Here is a 19,112-nt window from a genome sequence, read left to right on the forward strand (position 1 = left end):
GGTGGTGTTTCGGTAGGTAGGGATGCACACAATGTAACACTTCCAGGTGACCAATCTCAGGCTGGTATGGTTGTGACAGTTGACTGTCCCTTATGTCATCATCATTGATTGTCAGCTGGTATGTGCCAGGGCTGTGTGCACTCCAAAGGGGTGTGATTTTAGGTGAAGTAATTAGCCACCAGCTACGTACGGGCTGCCTCACCATGTGCCCTTTCCCCTCCCATGCGCAGCGGCCATGCATGTGGTTGGGGATGTGGGGGCACCACCATGTCCACCGGCAGGCCCCGGCGTGTTGCAACGTTGTGCAGGACACATGCTGCCACTATGATCCTGCACGCTACTGGGGGACTGTATAGCAGCTGCCCACCAGAGCAGTCAAGGGAGCGAAAGCATGACTTGAGCACTCCGAATGTGTGCTCCGCTATGCCCCGGGTTGCAATATGGGCTGTGTTGTATCTTACCTCGGGTGGTGTGATTCCGAATTGGCGTCATCATGTGGGTGCTCAGAGGGTAGGCACTGTCCCCTGGGGAGGTGGTGATGGGTATCATTAGTGGGTTTGTGACATTACTCAGTATCTGACATGCATGCATGCATGTGCAGTGGCATTTATACTCACCAAGCAGCCATGTATCGCCATGCTGCCCAGCTTCTAGATCCCGGTTTAGGGTTGACATTCTGTAAATGACTGTCATGGGTGGACCCTGGATAGTTGGCATATACTGAGGTGATGATTCCCTTGGCATCCCTCCCTCCCTTACATACTATCTGCACGTTGATGGAATGCCAGTGCTTGCGGTTTCTATAGATGTGCTCCGTTGCCCTGGGGGGACGTAGAGCCACATGGGTGCAATCAATGGCACCTAGCACTTTGGGGAATTGTGCCACCCCGTAGAAATCCTGGACGGCAGCCTGCCTTTCTGCAGGTGTTCTGGGCAGGTATATGTGCCTGCGGACTGATGGGCGTGCAGTCATGATAGCCAACACCTGGTGTAGGCAGCGTGACTGCGTGGCCTGTGACACCCCCCCACTATAGCACTTGTCCGCTGAAATGATCCAGTGGCCAAGAAGTGCAGTACATTAAGCTCCTTTTCAAGGGGGCTCAGTGCTTGGGAGCACAGGGTGGGTGATGTGAGGTCATCCTCCCACTCACTCACCAGGTCGAGTATTATGTGAGGTGGAAACCTGTACCTCCCATTCACCTGGTCATCAGGCATCCCAAAAAGGATGGTACTGGGTGTAAAAATTCTGGCCCTGATATCGTCCTCCTCCACCTGCGGTATCCCACGACCACTGCTGCAAGGAACGGTTTATTCATCTTAGCGTCTGAGCTTGTTTCTTGTTTGCGCGCACTTTTATGCTGTGCTGGTCCACGTATGCCTGCTTCCTGCTGGCGTACGTCTTTCTGGATTAGCGCATCTTTTTTGGTGCACGCATTAGCCCCGTTCGATTCCATGAATATGTGTTGTAGGCGCACGTATGGGCGTTCCGCGCATTTGCCTCCTGTACTTCCCCCGTGATGCCCATATTTTCATGCCCCGTATTACGCCTACTTTAGTTGTGTGTGCTGCGCTATGTGTGCTTTCGCTGTGCGCGTAGCGCATGCTGTTTGAAGACGTGTGCGCCAGCGTGCACCACGCAGGATTTTAGCGCACATCCATGGATTAACACACGCACGGACTTCCATGAATAGCTGTGCGAGGGTTTCGCTGCGTTTTTTGCACTTGCGCTGCGATTCGCACACATTCAAACGCTTGCGCGGAAATTTTCAGCGCACATTAATTCCATGAATCGGCCTGAAAGAGTTGGTGTGATAAACTGCCTACACAGCTGCAGATCTGTATCTGCCCGGCTATTGAAAACGGCCCCATGAGATGTTAACGAAATTTGTTTTACCAAAACTGTTTTATCGAGCTGATTTTACCGAAAAAAATTGCAGGTATTTTTTGTTTCATTTTTAGGGGGTCCCACTCAAGACCACTGTTTTTTTCTAGTTGTAAACCCACCCTAACTCAACTACCACTTCAAACCCTTTACCCCTTTAGCCCAACCCCCATCTATTTTTTTAAAATGGCAGAAAAATTATTTGGTCACATTTTTTCGGTTAAACTCTTTTTGGTAACATCACTGGATATCATTGAAAATTACTATTATCGGTGCAGGACCAGTGGTTGAGCTGATGCGAATCACTTTGTTACTCGCTGTGTTTAATGTCCCTGCAAGCCTGAGCTGATGGTGTCAGCATGGTCCTAGCCACTTGTAAACATGATGGACAGTGATATGGAGACCCTACTAGAGCCTGAGCCTTGCCTTGCCTTATCTTCATTCGAGCTAATAAAGGGTCTGCCGGCATTGTAATCCCCTTGCTCCTCCACGCCGATCCGGCTACTATAATCCTGCCTTCCTGTGGTGCTGAGCCACCCATCCCGGCTACTGGGGTCCTGCAGCCGCCAACCGCTTACCACATGTAGGACGCAGCAAAGCTGTCCCTCACTTCGGTATCAGGGGTTGTGAGATGCTCTTGTTCTGACGCAACGGTTCCTGTTATGACCGTCCTTCCTAGATCTGGAATGCCCTCCCTGCTACAGTGTTGTCCCTCTAATTTTGGCAGGTCTGCGAGCAGGGGAATTCAGAAATTATCTGAAGTGTGAGCTACCACCTCATGGTACGGTTGTGATTCGCCTCTGGGGCTTGAGGGCAATTGGAGTAGTCCTTTTGGTGCTTTGGTATCCCTTCAGCTGGGATAGTAATCCCTGTGCTTGCGGCAAGTGGTTTTAGGTGGTTGGTAGAACCTGCGCTCGACCTTGAGCCTTCCCGGTGGTGTCGACTTGTAGCCTTGGAAACGGAAGTTCCTGAGTAGTATTACAGCTCTCCCTATCCCTGAGTCTTAGCTCTTAGCCAGATCCAGTCCGACGGAGTGACTGGTTTGCTTGGGAAGAGTGTAAGAGTGTCATCTGGACGGTGGGTATTTGCGAGTCGCTCTTCCCTCTGAATTACAGATTCTCCCACTCTTCATCAGCTCAACCCTTGCTAACCCACTCCAAAGCATTTCTCTGATTGACTTGGCCGGGGTCAAACCCAATTTTCTGACTAAAAGCACACTGCCAAGTGCAAATGATTCAATTGTGCCTGTCCTGTTGGTAGGCTGCCTGGATCAGACTGAGGTCGCTGCAGCCTCAGACTCCTGACACCTTGTGTTGACCTCATCATTAAGAGTCACTGCAGGTCACTCCACCCTCATGTTTGGCCCTTCTCACAGCTGGAGCAGTGCAACAACCTGGTTTCAGCAACCTGGGATGTCTCGTGCACCTTAATCATCTGCACCTGTCTTGCTGCTAGGCTGCCTGTGGAGTTCATTGTGCATTGTGCAGTTTCTCCGCCTCTATCTCTCCCTGTTCTGTCTCTGTACTATCTCCTCACATGGTGCTCTCCATCTCCCCTATTTACTCTAATTGCTACTCTATCACCTATCCTAGCTCTCTTTCAAAGCCTGGAAGAAAAAAGTTCAAAAAACATCTCCTGGTCTCCAATCCAGGACTGCCCATCGCTGACACCTACATCAATGCTTCTTCCAGGCAGATTGTCACTGACATCCTCTTTGTAGCTCCCCTTCTCTTCATCACCCATTAATGGTGGAACCAGATGGGAATTACTCTTGGCATGCTTCCCATCCTCTATGTCCATCATCAGTGTATATCAGAACAGCACTGTCATGGGCTAGGGCTCTCAGCCCAACCTCCTACTTCTTGATAGATGCCTACCATCTGCCACCCCTCTTGCCCCTTCCACACCACCAATGGGCATACCACATCCCTGTACCCCTAAATGGAAGACCTTCAAAGGGTGGCAACCAGCTTCACATAGCTACCCTCAACTCTCGCTCTGCTGTAAACACTCCGCTGACATCCGACTCCATCTTGAAGATTTGAACCTTGACGTTCTTGCGCTCACTGAGACGTGGTTCACTGCCAGATATGTCACTGCTTTTGACACACTCCTCCCTGAGGGCTACAAGATCTTCTCTAAGCCCAGGCCAAACCTGTCTGGAGGCAGAGTTGCCCTGATCTTCCCTGAATAGGTCCCTGCTACTATCATTCCCACTCGGACCTACTCTTCCTTCGAATGCCTTGTCTACAGGCTTGGTGTCTCTCCAACCCTCTCGTTGACTCTTGTCACCATCTGCAGGACCCAGGTCTGTTCTACCTCTTCCTCTCAAATGGTATGACCTCACCTCTTCTCTTCTGGCCTCCACCTCTAAGTTTCTCCTTTCAGAGACTTCAATATTCACCTTGACTCATTATTCGGCCACTGAACTCTTCCACACCCTCTGTGACTTTTTTCCCTCATCATTCTTCCCTCCGTTCCGACGCACTTAGCCAGACACACCTTGGATGCTCTCATCTCAGCAGTTATCCCCATCTCCAACCCTCTCATCACACCTCTCTCCTGGTCTGACCATGCTCTCCTGTCCTCTCACTTGGATTTCTTAGGTCCGCCGGCTAAGCCTCTGCCCTCACTGCCAGTCTCCTTCTCCGTCATTTGACTGATAAAGCGAGTGTCCGTTGCTGCTTTTGCTGCAAATTTCAATCTGCCCCCCACTCCTGCCACAGACTCCCACACTGATACAGCCCTTTCTAATCTTCACCTCTCCATCACCAACACCTGGACATCCTTACCCCTGTCATGAGGATCCGCATGATGGCTATCTCCAATAACAACACCTGGTATGACTCCGACCTAGCCTCTCTGAAACACAAGTGCAGATATGCTGAGTGGAAGAGGCAGACTTCAGGCACATCCTCTGACATACTGGTCTGTCACCTGCTCCAAGGGCAATACAGACTCACTATTCACTTGAAGAAGAGGGCCCATATGCAACCCTGCATCTCTGGGGCTACAAACAACATGGGCAAACTGTTTAAAATCTGCAAGGAACTCGCCAATCCTACTGCAGTCTCCACTTCTCCCCTGCCATCCCTGACACTCTGCACATCATTGGCCTCCCACTTCTTAACGAAAACACAGGAAATTCCTTCCTCAATCTCCTCTACACCCCTCCCTCACCAACTCTCAGGCCTCGCTCAGTCCCCCTCTCCCTTTCCCTCCTACTCTCCTCTTTCCAACCCATAGCACCGGATGAGGCCTCTAAACAAGTCCTCTCGATGAAAGTCTCTTCCAAACAGGTGCTCCCCTATTCCTCCAGAACTATCAAGGCAACATTGCCTCGCTTGCTCGAGCCTTGGTGGATATCTGTAATCACTCTTATGCCACAGGCCAGGCTCCTTCCCACTACCCCTCAATCACTCCTGTGTGAATTTTCTCCTCAAAAAGCCCACTGTCGACCCCTCTTGCCAGGCTACCTCCTTATCTCCATTACCCCCTTCCTGTGCAAACGCTTGGAGAAGCTGGACATCTCCCAACTCATACAGTACACTGAATCTGTTAGTTGTCTCCACGACCACCAGTCTGGCTTCACAGCAGCTAAAGGCACGGAAACTGCTCTCCTGAACACAGGTAAAGACTTGCTCTCAAATCTCGATTCCAACTCTCCATCCATTCTTATCCTTCTGGATCATTCTCTGCCTTCGATACAGTCAATCGTGCCACCCTTAAAAATCGGCTCACTGACATCCTTTGCATCACAAGCCTGGCACTGGACTGTTTGACCTCCGTCCTCTCGGACCACCTTCCCAGGTTCAACTGGGCCCTTCCCTCTCCCCATCACACTCTTCACCTGTGGTGTCCCTCAAGGCTCTATCCTCACTTTTCCCCCATCCTGTTGTCAGACCCCTTTGGCTGCTATGTCGTGACTGTATTTCGCAGATAAGGCCTGTGAAGATAAACATTACATTAATATGTAAATTATAAATGTCTTAGGTCTTTAAGGTGCATTTTACAGAAAGCAATAAAAATAACAATGCTGGAGTGTATTGAAAGATGGGACTCAAATTATTTAAGGGTCACATAGTTGATGAGGCGTTCGTCTTGTTGATGAGTCCATTAGAGTTTCAAATCTTGGTCCCAAATCGATCATGCTTACACTACTGTGCTCTCAATCCCAAAATGACTGCTGTTACAGAGATTGTCAGGTGATTGAATAACGATGTGCTTCAAAGATGGCTTACACTCTCATCCTCCTTGCAGTATAATTATGGCGAAGACCAATGCATTATGGAGCTGGTGCTTCAACCCCCATTGAATGGCATGAAGCCATCTAGTAGTGAATGATAAACCGCCTGTTGAAAGCATATGTGCAAAAATGTGGTGCTAACAAATGCTGTGATATGTCAGTGAGTTGGGTGATTATCCAGATAATTGTTGCTCACATGTACTAGGTTTAAACACCGAAACCAAGATGAATGGGTCTAAAGTTCATTGAATGACAACATTGTGTAAAAAATGAATTTCGTTGTATGATCTTAACTCAGTGATCATAGAGTGTCAGTTCATTGTATAAGCAGCCTGGGAATTAGGTGTTAATACACCTCTATTAAACCTTGTTCACGCCACTCTGCACTCCACTCTTGGAGTGTGTACTATAGGCAATAGGGAAGGGTTGACTTAAAGGGGTAGTTCGGTCAGAAGATTTTATTGGCCCAATCGATCCGGCATATATTTCTGAGCACGCATTCTTAAAACATTCTTTAAAAAAATTCCAATGAAACTTATGCAATTTTTTGCACTTTACCTCATGCAGTACCACCACCTTGTGCTAATCTTATCCTTTGATCCATCACCCTAAGTTCAAGTTCCCTTGTAGCACTAATTCAGATCGCATGCCCTGACATCACTAGACGATCACGAATAGCTCCACCTGTTGTAATGACGTTAGTGGACAGCGTAGCCAAACATACCCTATCATCACCAACGTCATAACGTTATCTAGCGCAGACCAGGAACATAAACACATACATCCACAACAAACCCAAAACAATTGTTTCTTTTCACAAAAACTATCAAAACAAAAACATCAATAGTCAGGAGATTAGGAAGTACTTTCATTTTGACATAGCGCTCAAAAGAATTAATTAAGCCCACTAAAACATGGGAAACGTTTTCCAGTAGAGGTTATAGCCAGAAAATATTGCATGGTTCTCATTTGTTTTACTGTGAACAGTGATTCCATGCATCGATCGATTAATCACAGTCTTTACATTCTTCACAGAAAGGTATTATCTTCCATCGCTGATTTTTGATCGACGCACATGGTGTTGCAACACTTTCACATCTACATGATTTCAGAACATATAGGCTGCCATGTCTCTCCTTATTACTGCAACTGCGAGAGGACAGATTGGTGTATGGCAATAGTCCCAGATAATGGTTATCACATATGTGTTGTTGATGATTATTGTCCAATTACGGTTGAAGAAGCCGTCGACCGGTAGACTGTACCCATGACAGGCGTACATCGGTATTATGTAACTATGTAAAATCGAGAATGTGAAAATAAATGTCAGTACCCACTTTATAATTGTTTTTGTTGTGGTTTATGGATATTATCCGAATAAACTTTAAATGGTAATAAATATACACTGTACCTATTTACGTTAACTATCAATTTAAGTTACAATTAACATGTATAATATATATTCTTTGCGTCAAATTGGACATACATTCATCACAATGTTAATCATATAGCATACAGCACACTTTTCATCCTCATTTGCATAAATATTATTTAAAACTTTGCTTACATTGTGTCTAGGGTGTCCATTATCCCTAATTGATGGATGACCAACCACTTCAAAAGACAGTTTGCATCAATGGAAACGTAACTTTCCAAAGTAAGCGTTCAATATAGTGAATCTTATCAATTCTTTGCAGATATTCAACACATTTTGTCCTTCAAATTGTTAGCATGGTGGATTCAAGGACAAATTACAATGGGACTCTTCATCCAGCGTTCACAGCATGCCAGAGTGAGTTTCAGTAAGACATGCCACAAAAATGAACAGTATTAATGGCAAGAACAAAATATTTCAAGTATCACATATATGAAAATATTTACTTCCATTTTAACAGTATTAACGTGCCTGGTCACACAAAATGTACGTGCTCTTTTAAAAGGGGAACATATGTGAGGTGCAGACAGGTTCAGATTTCCCTATACGTCAATAGTTCAATGCCCGAAAAAAAGCCTAAATAATAGCGTGGGCCAGTTTTTATAGCCAAAGTAGGCAATTTCTTTTCTGAAATAAACAGAATTCAAATACAAATCAGGAAAACAGGCTTTTGCATCTTGAGCCAAATACAACAACTTCAGCAATTCTGTCAATTGTTTAAATAATATTACCGTTGGGACTATGCAACCTTTTTCAACAGTACTCTTTGCACCTAGTAACCAAAATCTGATAATTATGTATTGCTGTTAGCTAAGTAGCTATTCGCTACCCTCCAGCAGTGTGGAATAAAAACGCACAAACTCATTTTATTAATCATACTTCACATATAGAGATGGTAACAGCATGAAACACAGATTCATTCATGTAGACGAATGAAAAGTGATGGCTTAATATATAGAGAAGACATGGCAGGATCAGGAAAAGGGGGGGTTTGCAACTTGGCACCAGGCTTGGTGGACTGTTGCCTCCAGGGTAACACGTGCTATGGGCAACAATAACAATTTTACATAACTAAAATTCCAGCACACCTTGAATGAGTGCAGTTTTCAAAAGATTACAAACTTCTGCAATGTGGCACAAATGGTGTTTCAAGGCACCACAAGACAAAAATGGGGAGGAGGGTGCAGGGAAGAAAACAATAATAACGGTCCTACTAGGCCTTGTGCCATTCAGATCGTGCAAGTGCAGTAACAAGAGGTGCAGGTCAGACAATAGGTTGGGCAGAAGGGAAAATGCTAGGCAGGAGTGAGGTGCAGGGCAAGAGGAGGTATACAAATGGAGGTGGGTGAAGGAGGGGAAGAAGAGAGCTAGTGGGGCTAGGCAGGTGCTAAGGGGAGGCCAGGTGGGCAAGTGCCAGGGGAAGCAGGCAGTGAGGACCACATGCTAAACCCGAGGACGGGGTGGACCAGGATCGGTAGGGATGCATACCCCACCAGGCTTGTCAGGTGAAAGGCACCCGGAAGGGCAAGTGCAGATTGTGGGTGGGGTCAGGAAAACAAGTTGCTGGGTTATAGTGGGCGAGGAGGACTTGGAGCCCTGTGGAGCTCAGAAGGGACCAGGGAGCCAGTCAATTTGACAGAGGGGGGCATTAGCACGGGTGGGAGAGTGGAAGGAAGAAGAGAAAAGGTGGGCCTTGAGAAGCCTATGGAACTTAAGGAGATCTGGCAGAAGCCTGAGGGAGGCAGGGAGGCCATTACAAAGGGAGCGTCTTGCCGAGGAAAGAGATCTACCCCATTCTCTCTGCTTGGAATAGCATCTGATCTGTATAGAACTGCAGCTGGAGGACCGAAGGTCTGTAAACAGGAGATATTTATGGAAAGAATTGGATGTAGTGGGTTCCCTGGCCCAGAAAGCCTTGTGGGTGATGCAGAGGGTCTTAAACGTGATCCTCTGAACCACCGGGAGCGAGAGGAGACATTATTGGGCGGAGAGAGGAAGCCCTTGGGCTTGAGGCCAAGGATAAGTCTTGCAGACCTATTCTCGATTAGTTGAAGGGGACAAAGGGAGGATAAAGGCAGATTGGGGAAGAGGCTGTTGCAGTAGTCCAGCCTGGAGAGGATCAAAGCTCTGGAAACATTGAGTTTTTGTAGGCCTGCTGCTCCAGTTTTCTGCGTAGATTCTTCAAATATTGTGAGTTCATCACAAACACGCTCGAAATAAGGATTGGATAAGCAGGAGTTACAGGCACCGCCTGTGTATCCAGCAGTAACCAGTCACCAGGAACTACCGCTAGGGAACAAGGGGCTAGTTTATAGCGGTACATTACTTGACCAGAGGAGCCAAAAGTAGCTCCTGGTAACTGTTGGTGTTAAGCTCACCAGGCTCCTTTACATTTGATTTGAGTTACATACTTGAAATAATCAGACTGACATTTATTGTTGTAATATAAATCCATTATTTTAACAGTACAAAATACAAAAAGCAACAAACAAAATAAATGTTAAAGCCTATCTAGTGACATTATTTCAGAAACAGAAATTCATTAAGAACTAACTATTTAACAAAGTAATCTCAAGTTACACACTATTCCACTGTGCAAAAGCTTGAAACTGGTTTTGTTAAACATTGTAAAGAGAGCCAAACCTCTTTTGAATCTTGAAATCAACCTTTCCACAAGTGCAAGTTTGGGAAGGCAAACCTCTTTTGCAATGTTCTGTGACATAAACTGGGCCCTGGAAACAAAATCTGGATCAATTCCATGCCTTGCATGGCCAGCAAATTCAATGTCAGACCTTTCTCAAATTCAAAATCCATCTGCTGGAAGATTGGCTTTGCCATTCACTGTTTGCTTCTTTTGGTAAACTCCTTGTTGTAACGAGGCATCCTGAAAATTCCTGCAGTTTTTCTTGTTTATGTCCAAAGTTCTCATTGTGTGCAAATACAGCCCATCTTGTTCTAGCCTTCATACCGTCTATGCCAAAATGCAACCTATTAGGCCTGTAATTTAGGCCTGTAATTTAGGCACCTTTTATGGAACACCTCCAAATCTCAAGTGTGGCCGAATTTGGAGAGTCACCTCATGTCTCTTGAAAGCTTTTTGTTGTGCACAATCCTCACCTTTTCTTACACTACTGCTCCTTGCTCAATGATCCTTACATCATATTGATGCTTTTTGTCTGGAAACTGCTCTTGCATGGGCTTGGCTATTGAAACTTGCATGTCAGTGGATATCAGGTCTATTTGCATTCCTCTGGATTGCAGAAGTTGAATGGATTCACTGAAACCATATTTTTCCATGGCAACAGAAGTTGTACATTCAGATACTTGCATGACGACTGAATTCACTATTCTTTTAATGTCCGTATCTTGGAAGTGGTAAGTGCAGTATTTATCAGAAAATACCTGGGCTGCCACACTGTCCATCACCAGCGAAGCCAGTGCCGTTTTGCCAGCGAGAGCATTGTCCATTGACATCTATTCTAGTCCTTGCCTGGCTAATAGCGGGGAACAGGAAATCCTTCTGATATTTGTAGTATTGGGTTTTTGAAAGGAACTTGAGCCCTACAAAGTTTGAAAAACTTGAAATTGTACTGAACATTGATCCACTAAACAACAAAGCAGATGAACAAAGTACATTTCCAAGGGACACTTTTCCATGTATAGGTTGAGCAGACCATGAAAATGAGTTATGGTAGTATACACATCTACCCTTGATCTTCAGGTCGGTGCCTTTGACTACATGAGTAAACTTCACCAATGGCTCCCCACAAATATGCCTATGCAATTAATGATACATTTAATTCAGTTATTTCTGTGTGTGATATTTCCAATTTGTCCACATGTATTGGGGAAACAAGGAACATTGCCTGTTTCTTAAAATAGATTTTTTTTAGAGGTTGTTGTTTGTTAGCGGTGCTGCAAGCAAATTCGAAACATTTTATGTGTTTTCTGTCTCTTCTAGGTGACATTGTGTGCTGTAACAATGCTCCAAGAAGACTTTCCATGGGTCACTGCTGACATTCATTTCAAATTCCGGCCTCTGGACATCTGCACCACAGTACTGAATCTTGTGAGGACCATGCTGAACCTCGAAAGGTAGCCACTCCCAAGTGACAAAGGTTTGGCAACCGACATCATTAGTTTATGTAGTTATTGTCTGAGTCTGTATGCTCCTCTTCTCCATAGGCCTCTAATTAAAGAGAAAGGAAAACATGCTTAATTTATAGCACACATACAGAATATATGAATTACAACATTAAAATGTAATATCAATGAAATAACTCCTAAACAACTTATTTTTTTAAAATACCTGCCGGTTACATACCCTTGTTTTCCAGATTTTCCTTGTAACTTCGATTTGCTGACCACCAGACCAAGCTGAAAAACAGCATTTTGAAATTGTATGAACCTTGAAATGTGCTCTTCCACTTAAAGAATCATATTTACATATATACAAATATAACAAAATGTCACTATGTAAACCACTGAAGAATATTAAATATAACATCATAGTTACAATGGATGATAACTAATAATTTAAAATATCTTATGTATACCTCTTGTCCATGTGTCTCTCCAATTTCGACCAGTTCAGTAGTACTAACTTGTACATAACAAATCCAAAGAGCATTGAATACATTGTTGAACAATTTAATGTTAAAATCTTTGATGACACAATGTTAAAACCTTTGATCGCACAGTACATCTTGAGAAAGTTGATTTAATGATTGTCGACCTTGCAATATCAGTTAACCTATGTAAAAAAGATATGGTTAATTATATGATTTATATGTTTTAATTAGTGTTAACATAACATTCAACACTGTGTACATGTAACATTTTAAAAAGACATATAAACTTCAGAGATGTCGGAGGGAGTTGGTGCAAACTCATCCTGCAAAACATATTGATTAAATTGTGGCCCCTTTAATGCGGTGCAATGTTATTTTGTTTCACTTACTCAATTTTTCACTAAGCAGCTAAAGTTTATGAACAAAAACATACACCATGCATATAGTGAAAGGTTCTATGGTATTCAGTGACGTAGTAAATGTTTTCTGAAGGTTTCCTCTCATTGTTGCATGTGGTTCTGAGATAAATACATCAAGGTTGTTCCTCAAATGCATTGCTATTTGCTGAAATTATCAAAACAATAACTTAGCTTACATGGAAAATAGATACTGTTAGTATAAATCAATATATTTTCACTTCTCATCCTCCAGACCAGTTGCAGAAGAAGAGTAGTACGTTGTTGAAGTTCCAGGCTCTGCCTATATGGCAGTAATTGTAATAATAAATATGTGAAAGCAAAATAAAAAAATGCAAAAATGACATGGAAGGGATGGTCTATATTGACAAATAAGCCTACAAGCCACTTTGTATCAAAAGCTAATAATATTCAAAACAATAATAATATGTTTTAAGTTGAGCTTGAAAAATTCAATTCTGAATAATGTACTTGAAAGGCGATTGAGGTTGCCGTTGACTCCTTTAATCGATGTATATATTCATTCCATTGTTCGATAGAAAATGTACATTAGTATTATAATTTAGACCACATCAAAAATGATAAAAAACAGATTGTGTGCAAGTCCTTGGCCTCACCATTAGGGCGTTGGATGTGCCTGTGGTTTCCTCCATGGTAACAGTCTGTACTTTGTCAGAGGCTCATGGTGGACACAGTAAAGACAGACCCAAGTGATCACAGTTCAAGGGTGTTTATTGAACAAGGAATGCAGGGTGGGAAAACACCTAACCTAAAACAAAATCTAAGATGGGAGCAAGCATTGATAATAAAATGAAAAATAAGGCAGTCAAAGTGGCGCTGTGTCAAATAAAAGGGCCTATACTAAAAAAAAAAACTCTTGCCAAATCCTTACTACTAATTACAGAAGGAGTTTGGGATAGGTTTCAATAATGAAAGAAGAGTTCTCAAATCGTAAGTCAGGATGTGATTGCCAGGGGTCTCCCTTCCCCACATTTTGAGCACACGGCAAAGTGGATCTCCTGAGCACAGCACATGCCCAAGCTTTTCCAGCATGAACCGACAGTTCCGTGTCAGCTATCAGGTTCTTCGATGATTGAATCTCTTTTCGATAAAAAGTCGCTTGCCTTCGAGGCATGATTCATCCAACAAACAAACACAAAGTTCTGTTCCACACATACTTTGGGTGATAGCTTCACCTCTGGGTGCAGACCCCTCACAAATCGTATTACATAAATCAAATAGCCAGTTCCTTTTTCCAATGAGTTTCAGGTAATAACTTTTTACGCCTGGATTTCCCACTGCCGGGCTCAGACGCAAATGACTAGGGGGACAGTTCACTTCCTCTGGTCCTCCAATACTTCTTGTATTCACAAAGTCTTTTTAAACAATTCTTCATACTTCACGTCTTGGTCTCCCTCTTCTGGACGTAGATCTTTCACATATCGTATTCAACAACTCAACTGAACAATTTTCTTTTCAATCAACTTTGAGTGGTAACTTCCCATGCTGGATCTCCATCCTTCGGGCTCGGACTCCTTTCCGATGTCAGCCTCACTATGGCTTTTCCTTCTTTTACAAAACAGGTTACTGTGAACCACCCATGCCAGGTTCACTCCTGTCAACACACTGTTCATAGGGACTTCAGGCTTCGCCCCTTTTCATTAGCATCCCTCCGTCAAGGTCATTCTTGCCAACTTTTGTAACACCTTGTTCATACACTCATTTCACCATGCAGGATTTACTTCTCTTGCTTTCTTAACAGTTTGCCGATCAAAGACTTTCAATTGTAAGGGGATTTTGCTAGACCTCCTGTATGACCACTTTGACCTATCTTGGCGGCTCTCCTACAGCCTTCTGGTATTAGTAGTTTTATTCATCACAGTAGCAACCAGAGCTTCTTGAGACAGCACCCACTTGGTGCTGGCTCCCCTCTGCAGCTGGTTTTCCCGTTACTATTCACAGTTCTTTTAACACTTCTCAATCTGGCGCTTTGCAGGTTTCATTCAACACAGTTTGGTTTCTTATCAGTTTCCCCTTCGACTCACCGGGTGTGATGCGCAGCTTGGCTCTCCTTGTCTGTGGAGTCAAGTCCGGTACCATGGTAGGAGGAGTCTCCCTCACTCTGGCTTATCGGCTTAGGCACCCTACGGGTGCCTCTGACATCTGCTACAACACACTTGGGCTATTGATCGCAATCTTATGTTTCCTCTTACAAAGGCTTTACGGGTCTGGGATGGAAAGGGCAAGGTTGCTTCACTCCTTGTCACCCTTTTGGTTACCGCCACCTTTCTCGTTCTATTAAACTGGATAGCTGTCTCCTTGTGCGGTCTGCCTTGCTGGTAATGTGCTTTGGTGCTCCACCATTTATCCCAGTGGGGAAAGGGAAAAGCCATCAGGAGTGTGTTATTTTGTTCAATTGCCTGACTTTGCCTGACCCTTGGGTTGGGACATGGCAGGTAAACACTTTTTGTATTTGTCTGTTGTTTGTCATAATGTAAAGAAGTGCTCGGTTTGGAAAAGGAGGGTGAAAGAGGTGTTACATGGAATTATCACATTTGTATTAGGGTTTGTGGTGATCTCAGAAGGGTAGGTCTTGTAAAGTTGGTGAAATTAGTAGGAGGGTTTGTGGGAGCTGTAGTTGTTAGTTAGATTTGACTGGGAGTTCGGAAAGTGATAATCAGAGGGATGGGTATTGGTAGGGTTTGTGAATAAAATGGGAATCACTGTGATTGTGAAATTAACAGAGGGGATTCTGGGAATGGTAGTGTTTTGTCAGGGAAGACTGGTTTTGGGAATGAATTATCAGAGGGATGTGGAGAAGAATGATTGTGAGTATTTTGGTGGGCAACATGGAAACAGGGACTCGGGGAACAATGGTTTCTGGGGTCAATAGGGTTTGGGATCTTAGGGGATTTGTTAGAGGTGTAGGGGCGATTGGACTTTATTAAGGGAGCTTCTTTGGATGGAAGGGAGGTAGAAGTGGAATAACCAAGGAAAGCCTCAGGGACTTCGTTCCCTTCACCATCCTCCTCAGTATAATGCTGCGTCTCACCTGTGGCATTTCCCTAAACACAACCCCGGGCTCCCCTACCCAGGTGATCCTCCCTCGCTTGTCCATCCCGTGGGTTGGGATCTGAGAGCGCCAGCCCTTCCCTGGACACCCGAATAAGGCATTCTCGAGGTCTGCTTGGGAGAATACCCTCAGGTTTCTGCCAACTTCCATCAGTGCAGTCTATATAAAGACAAAGATGGCAATTTTAATAAAATTACAATTTTTTTAAAGGACACGATGTGACAGTGTGTTTGTAAAGGCATCCCATTGCACTGAACTATTCTAGTATCCCTAAAGTAGGGATATATAAAGTAATTTAAAGTTAAAAATGTATAAACCACAGTACATCGCATCATGAAGGAAACTTGTGTAATAAAATATCAATGGAAATATTCCCCAAAAACTGAAAACGGTTAATTATGTTACCTGTTCACAGACTATTTCAAGACATTGGGCCTCATTACGACCCTGGCGGAACGGGCCTGGCACACAGTCAATGGATACAGACATATGTAGATTGCAGGGATTAGTTCTTCAAATCGGAGACTGGAGACACCGGGTCTGGGGTGGCAATGTGGAAAGTGTCCCCATGCAAAAAAGAACCCTTCGAGGTATACATAGTATTCGGTGCCTTGAGTGTTCCCATCCTCCCAGCCCCCTTGCAGGCGTGGGGTCACAGGTGCAAACTGCCATTGATACTGGAGGCGGATGGATGTGGATGAGGCGAGAGCAACAGGCCTGGAACACCGCCAATGGACACAGACATATGTTGATTGCCGAGATGGGGTGTTCAAAGGGGAGACTGGAGACACCAGGTCTAGAGTGGCCATGTGGACAAGAGTCCCCAGGTGAAAGAACCCTTTGAGGTGTATATGGTATTCAGCACCTTCAGTGCTCCCATCCTCCCAGCCCCCATGTGAGCACCCACCACAGGTGCAAACTACCATTGATAGCACAGGGGGGTGGATGTGGGTGAGATGATGGCAATAGACCCGGAACACAGTCAATGGACACATGCATATGCTGATTGCAGGGAAGGTGTCTTCAAAGGGGAGACTGGAGACATTGGGTCTGTGGTGGCCAGGTGGATAAGGGTCCCCATGCAAATGAACCCGTTTAAGTGTACATGTTATTCGAAACCTTGAGTGTTCCTATCCTCCCATCCCGCTTGCCAGTGCACGGCCAGAGCTGCAAATTGCCATTGATACTGGAGGGGGATGGATTTGGATGAGGCAAGCACAATAGGTCTGTAACACTGCCAATGACATATGTTGATTGCAGGGACGGGGTCTTCAGAGAGGAGACTCGAGACACTGGGTATGGGGTGGCCATGAGGCTAAGGGCCCCCAGGCGGAAGAACCCTTTTGAGGTGTACATGGTATCCGGCGCTTGAGCGTTCCCATCCTCCCAGCCCCTTTGCGAGTGCACATCCACAGGTGCAAACTACCATTAATAGCGGAGCGGGATGGATGTGGATGAGGCGAGCACGATATGCCAGTAAACTCATTAAAGCACACCAATATTTACGATAGTCTTAGATGTTTGGACGTGTTGTGAATTTACAAAGAATTTCGAACAACTGTTCAGATTAACTCATTTTTTATTTGTGTTATTTAGTTTGGTAAAGTGGATGGCAATGACACAACAAATTATAATACTGCAGTTGAGTTGCTGTCTGTATAAAGCCACAGTATTGTCCATGGTCACTGGGGAATTCATCTCGAATGGCTTGAACCACACAGGCAGGTATGACTTTTCAAACACGAAATCCCAGTCTTCCATGAATCCACTATGAAAACGCACAATATGCCACAAGCCTGTACCACCTGTGTAAGAGATACAGAAATAGTTTACTTGAATGAACCCAACAAATGCATTTTGTTTGTTTGCACTACCATGTCAAATGTAAGGCATTGTTATGCTTTAAAAAGTACTGTTTTGTGCAAAGTACTGACAGGACTTGTGATTTCAATTAGGGATCACACATTTCAGCAAAACCACTATGGGAGTTACTTGCAAGTGAATGAAACATAATTGCTTGGAAGAGAAATCTAGAGATGAACACTTTGGTTTCAGATTAGAATGAGTCATTTTTTCAATTTACAGAAAAATTCTTTCGTCAGTGATCCATTGAAGTTATATTGATTCAGGGCAACAAAATATTATGTTAGCCATCTCGGTTGTCAAACACACTACATATATAGAGTGAATTTACTCGTTACTTGGATTACGAGGGCGAACTGTAGCTCATAGTTCGTGCATAAGGGCCCTCATAATTCGCAACACATATCTTGTAAGACATGCAGCCCTGAAGTCATGCAGTTCGGTAACGCATAGCGGTGATGTGTCTTATTCGGCATTGTAGGCCAAGCGGACAGAATGTTCTCTGTAACAGCAGTTCTCCACCAGAGTAGGTATACGCTCACAACAATGGCAGGTGCACCATGTGGAAACATGTTGCATGCGACAGGGTTCAGGCTTTGGCAATTGATCTTTATGACTTTCATCTGATTTCACATCATCTAGACTTTTTTCTCTTTCAGGGATTTCCTCTTCTGAATATTCGGGCTCATATATGCAGGGCTGAATTGTGCCACCGTTCCTGAATAGTGAAGAAGCACAGAATCAACAGTGAGGTAAATAAAAAAGCTTTTGTTTGCATACAGTAAAGATAAGAGGTTTTCGATTAACATTGACTGTTAAAGAAAGACAAGTGAAGACACAGCCATGTTACAAAAACACACTGTGAAAAGACAAGATTATTATGCTCAAACTTTAAAGGTTTGCAAGGACACATGTTTAAATATGGTTTAGTACATAATAGAAGAAATAAAAAATGACTGAATTAATTCATTTTGGGTAGTGTAAGTACCTATTTTCAGTGCATCATACTGGGAAGATAGGTGAACAGAGCAGAAACAAGTCAGGGAAGCTTGAAATGAAATACACTGACACAAAGGAAAAAAAAACTCAAACTTTGTGTGATCAGAAAGGGTTTGTTTACACTTGTCGAGGAATGAGGTGACTAGACATTTAGATGGAGCACAGAGGACGCTGACATGAGACGTGCATTGGCGCTGTGGAATGGGGCGTAAGCGTCTAGTGATGTCAGCGTTAGGGGCCGGTGATCTGAATTAGTGCCGCGAGGGCACTTGAACTTAGGGCGATGTATCAACGGATAAGATTAGCCCAAGATGGTGGGACCCGACCCTTGTTTTCACGTGTGTTAAAGTGCAAAAAACGGGGGTACGTTGCATTGGAAATTTTTGAAAGAACAATAGATATATGCTTCGAAATACATCCTGGATCAATTTTCGCCAATCAAATTTCAGACTGAAGTACCCCTTTAAATTCTACAAGACCGTTCTGATTTCTCTCTGGGTAGGCACTTTCTAGTCCCTCCTGACACAATGTGACCCCTTTTCCCCCAAAGTCCGGTGTCCTCACCCATTCATACCAGTAGAGGGAAGGGTGTCTCTGGCTTCAAAGGGATTGGGTTCAAACTTTAGG

The 19,112-nt window shown here is 44.2% G+C and overlaps 1 protein-coding gene across 1 annotated transcript in view; it reads right to left on the reverse strand.

Moving 5' to 3' along the window:
- Nucleotides 1–19,112, reverse strand: part of LOC138469226 (extracellular calcium-sensing receptor-like) — a 189,859-nt gene that overhangs the window by 15,929 nt on the left and 154,818 nt on the right. The gene's annotated exons all lie outside the window — the stretch shown is intronic.

This window comes from Ambystoma mexicanum, chromosome 1p (genome assembly GCF_040938575.1).
Source record: "Ambystoma mexicanum isolate Mex_15411 chromosome 1p, UKY_AmexF1_1, whole genome shotgun sequence".
NCBI classification, from domain to species: Eukaryota; Metazoa; Chordata; class Amphibia; order Caudata; family Ambystomatidae; genus Ambystoma; species Ambystoma mexicanum.